This window comes from Rhinopithecus bieti, unplaced genomic scaffold (assembly GCF_001698545.2).
Source record: "Rhinopithecus bieti isolate Rb0 unplaced genomic scaffold, ASM169854v2 scaffold_38998, whole genome shotgun sequence".
NCBI classification, from domain to species: Eukaryota; Metazoa; Chordata; class Mammalia; order Primates; family Cercopithecidae; genus Rhinopithecus; species Rhinopithecus bieti.
The window spans coordinates 94,808-100,059 of record NW_016816060.1 but is presented as its reverse complement, the minus strand read 5'-3'; the positions used below and the strand labels follow the sequence as shown (position 1 = coordinate 100,059).

Here is a 5,252-nt window from a genome sequence, read left to right as displayed (position 1 = left end):
GATATAGCTGTACTTGTAGTTTTGTCAAAGAATAAAAATGTTCCAGAATGTAACTACTGTTGTTTTTTTTTTTTTTCTATTTGGTTTGTTTATTTTTTATACCAATAGATATGTTTCACCAAAACTAAGCTTTCTAGATCCTTAACTGATAAAAACCGGTATTCACGTTGGAACTTATATTTAAAAGATTACTCATTATCCTTAAAAGTTAGCTTGTCCACATCTGAAAATTCACTTTTGTCTTGAAGTTCAGTCTGTCTCTGGTAAAGACTACATTAGAAGAATAATATTCATGAATATGAAGTTTTAATAATGGAAAACCCAAAAGCATCAGGTGACAAAAGCCTTCTGTTACTTAAGAAAATGTTCTGAAAAATTCCTTTTCTCTCTGTATTGAAAAGAATAGCTCTGCCTCACCAGAATCATGAGGAATTTTTCTCAGCAAGTAGTACCTGCTTACTCAGTTACTCCTTATAACTATGTTATGCTGTGAAGTACGTACTGCAGTTGTTAAAAAAAAAATAATAATGTTGGAGTCTGAATGCTATTCCTAGGAGTTTAGTTTTTCAATAATGATAAAACATTTCCAAAAATAATTCTGCATATTATCAGCATGAACCAGCTCAGGGGGCAATAGTACAAACTTCAGTGAGCAAAGTGCCCTACTCAGCATATGTATGTGTTATCCTTCCTTTTGGCTTATGACAAATAAAAAAAAATAAAAAAAATAAAAAAACCAAAGCTGGCCATGTGTGGTGGATTATGCCTGTAATCCTAGCACTTTGGGATGCTGACACTGGCAGATGATGAGGTCAAGAGCTTCAGACCATCCTGGCCAACATAGCGAAAACCTGTCTCTACTAAAAATACAAAAATTAGCCAAGCAAGGTGGTGCATTTTGTGCATGTCTGTAGTTCCAGCTATTCAGGAGGCTGAGGCAGGAGAATTGCTTGAATTCAGGAGGCACAGGCTGCAGTAAGCTGAGACTGCACTCCAGCCTGGGTGACAGAGTGAGACTCTGTCTCAAAAAAAGGAAAAGCTTTGGGAACATGACTGGTGTTGTGGGAAACGGGACCATAGAGGATGACATGGGGAAGCAGGAGAATTTATTTAGATGCACCAGATCAGGAAACTTATATCCAGAAAGGCTGAGTACTGAATAACGACTGAGCAGGGCTTTTATAAGCAAACTTACAGATGCAGAACTAAAGCAGCTAATTATACAATGAAAGCTTATGCAACTTACAGCATAATTGTTGACTTAGCATAACTTCTTGACTTGCATAGCTGGGTTTTACAGCTGTGTTGAAAGAAAAACTGGAACCTACAAATTTTAATAAATACAATCATTGGTAAACATAGTCAAAATGAATGCTTCAGAGAAGGAGAGACAGTAAAGCAATTTGCTTTTCTTTTCAACTTTCCTCCAGTTGGGGGTATCTGCAACCCCTTCCTTTGGCCTCAACTTTTTAGACAGTGTTGTTTTATAACTGTCCTTGGAGTGAGCTAGCTAAGCAGATAAAAGGTTTTTCTTTCCTTTTTAACCCTTGTCTGGCCACATTTTTTCTCTTTGTTGATACATTTTATAGGAGAAATTTAATAGAAGTCATTAGTATTGTTTTATGCTTTATGGGAAAGCATGTTTTCTTCTTTAGGTGAAGGTCGATATTTAGTTAGAGCTATTATTAACTGAGTAGCAGTGTGGCTGGTTATATTGTTTCAGACTGTGTAGTATGTGTAGAGGGTGGGCATCATTTTATGGGTGCTTTATTTTTATCATGGTTAAGTGGGGGAAATAACAGCAGAGTAATGAATAGCATATTTATATTTAGCATGGTTACAAGAGATTCATACCAAGGGCAGGAGGTTGAGCATAGCGACAGAATAGCAATAAAATTATTAGTATTACAGTGCAAGTCATTAGACTTAAGATTTTTAATTATATTTACTTGCTTGGTGAATTTTTAAGTTTTTGCTGTGCATAGACTAGCTATTTTCTGGAGTGTGACTAGGGCTTGTTGTCTTCTTATTAATCTTTAGTCTTGCATAGACTGGTCAGTTTTTGGAGTGACAACAGCAGGGCCATTCTCAGTGACAACTCGGTTTTGTTGCATGATTAGCTGGGTTTCATGGTTTGGGTCCTGCTGGCTCATTTACTTGCACTGCCAGTTTCAACCCACCATAACAAATCTAAGGCATGATTTCTGCAATTTTAACAGCAGTGGGTGTGGATAATATTACAGTATGGGGTCCACCCCACATGGGTTCTAGAGAAGTTGGGTTTCATTTTTTAACCCAAACAGAGTCTTTAGGTTTAAAGAAGCATGTCAGTTCTCTCAGGCATAAAGGCATTTTTTAAATGTACATTAAAAATGTACATACTTTTTTATGTATATTCATACTCATACCTAAGTATGAATATTTTGTATGGCTATTTTAAAGACTACATTTCCTTTTGATGGATAATTTCTTTAGGTTACAGAGATTATTTTTAATTTGACTTTTGATTGGGTGTGGCTGATTGAATAAAATTTTATAGGGTGAATACCTAGTTTGTTTCGTGGGGGTGCACCTGACCTAGATAAGCACCATGGGCAGGATTTGATTTTATCATAGTTGAGTTTTTTGATAATTTTTCAATTAACTGCTGGAGTGTTTGGTTTATGTGTTTTCTTTTCTTTTTTTTAAATTTGTGGTTGGTAGGCTGTGTGTAACTTTTATTGTATTTTACACAACTTTGCTAGACTTTAAATTATTTCAACTATAATTGCTGAACTATTGTTTGACTTAAAGTTAGAGGCAGTTTAAACCTGGGGAGAATGTTTTTTAAACAGTATTTTAATCACTTGTGTTTGCTTTTCTGTCCTGGTGGGAAAGCCTTAACTTGTTTTAAAAGGTGTAAATAAGTGCTAGTACATAACAATAGCCCGTCATGAGACAGTTTGGTGAAGTTTACAAATAAGTTTTTACAAGGCATAGCTTTTAGTTTTTCGATTCCTGGGGGCTGGATAGGCCTTGCCTTGGGTTGTTTTAAGCATAAGTTACGCATTGTTCACAAACCCTTTGAGTGACGGCAGTGAGTCCTGGTACTTAGAAGTGGCATTTCAGAAATTTTTAGTGCCGTTTTTCTTATATGAGTTTTTTTTTTTAGCTTTACAAATTTAGGGGTTATTATTTCTGGAATGGCTAATTTTGTATTATAGAATTTTTACCATTTTTTCATAATGTATTTTCTAGTTTTTGGGTAAGCCAGGCCCTCTTATTTGGAGTGTAACTTAGGATCTTTTGGAGTGGAGGTTCTGGGATGACAGGCACATTTAAGGTTTTTTAAAAACAAAATGCAGCAAAATTATTTTTTCCTGTTTTGCCTTCTTGTTAGCTTTCCTGTTTCTTTTGGCTTTTGATGTCCCTGCCTTTTGGTACAACCAATAATGCATTATTGCCGCTTTTTCTGGAGCCTATAGAGCTGTCAAGGGCTATAGATTTTTTTTTCTTTGTACTTTATTTATTTGCCTCCAGCTGTTAAGAGATTTTCTTTTTATATACAGTTCAATGAACATGTAGTGTGGTAAAAGTATATTTAGAGTCTGTATAAATATTGACCATTTTGTCTTTTGGTAACAATAAGGCTCGTGTTAGGGCTATTAATTTTGCCTTTTGTGCTCACACTCTAGTAGGCAGAGATTGAGCTTCTACTACTGATTTTTAATGTTACCACTGCATTTCCGGCTTGTTGGATTCTTTCTAGCACAAAATGCTTCCATTTAGGAAGTATTCGACATCTGGGTTTTTGAGGAGTTGATTGGTAAGATCTCCCTGTTCAGAAAAATATCTCTCCCACTGTTTAGACACCGTTGTGGAGGGGAGCTTCAGGTTTGACAGGAAGCAGGGTGGTCAGATTTAAGGTGTTTACTGTTTTCTAAGTAATGTAAGGGTTTTTGCATCCAAACCCTTGGTAGTGCATTATTCTCAGATTTGAGAAACAGTGGTACTTTGGCTGTTCTTTGGCTCATCAGAGTTTTGACTGAGTGTGGCAGCTGGACACTTAACTGTCCTCTCAAAGTCAGTTTGTTAGCCTCTTCCATTAGCAAGGCAGTAGTGGCTAATGTTTTAAGGCAAGGAGGCCATCCTAGTGCCACAGAGTCTAATTGTTTAGATACGTATGCCACTGGACAATACTGTAATTTTATAATTTAAGGACCCTATAGCCATTTCTTTTCACTTATGGCTATATAGAAAGAAAGGCTTAGTTACATTTGGCAGTTCGAACGCTAGGACTTGAGTGAAGGCTTTGCTGATTTGTTTAAATGCTTTTTGCTGTTTAGTTTTCCAGAGGAGGGTTTCATTCTTACCCATTTTGTAATTTTATATAATGGCTTAGGCATCAGTTAAAAATTTGGATTTAGATATGGGGGAATTTTCTTGTTTCTAAGAATATTTCTTGTTTGACAACTAGTGGTTGTGGTTGGCAGTATACAAACGGCTTGCTTCTGCTTATGGCCAAGCTGGCACTCCACATGACTTACTATGAAACCTACATATTTGAGCAATTTATGAAAAAATGTTTTTCCTTTAAGATAATTTGTAACCTGCTTTTCATAGGAGATGAGGAAGTCTTGGGTTTTTCGATAACAGTCCTCCCGATTTGGGGCTGCTAAAGGAAGATCATCCACATACTGTATCAAGGCATATTTATCATTTGGCAAATTGTAGGTTTTAAGGTTAGTGCTTCCCTAAAGATTGTGGGAGAGGAGGCCAACTCCGCCTCCAAGTAAGGGAGGAGCGGCCAGGGGGCGCCGGGGCTGGCGCGGGCGCCAGGGCGGGCGGCAGTCAGAACGCGGCTGTAGCAGCAGCTACAGAGGCGCCCCGGCGAGGACCAGCCCAGAGAGACCCCAGAGAGAACCTCGAGCCCGCGGCACAGGCGGCGGCGGCGCTGAGCTGGCGCTACCAGCCCAGCGAGCTGGGGCCTCTGCTCCTCCTCGTCCGGCGCCAGCGGCCAGCGGCCTTCGCCCCACGCCCGCACTGGGCCAGCCTAGACCCGCCTTCCGCTCGCTAGCAGGCCTCTTGAGGGAAGCGCCGAGCCAGGCGGCCCAGTGCGGCGGCGGCTGGAAGTGCGTCGGGCCGGACGGAAAGTGCCTGTAGGGGGCGGGCGTGCGCGCGGTGCCAGCTGCCCGGGGGCCAGGCGCCGGAGCCAGAGGGGCAGCCGGCGCGGAGCGGGAGGTAGGGTCCCGAGCGGCCCGCGGCCGGGGCTC

General features: G+C 40.1%; 1 pseudogene; it reads left to right on the top strand.

Annotated features, from left to right (window-relative positions):
• LOC108516689 (translation initiation factor IF-2-like) overlaps window positions 1-5,248 on the top strand; it is a 37,944-nt pseudogene extending 32,696 nt beyond the window's left edge.
• Window positions 5,249-5,252: the final 4 nt, after the last annotated feature.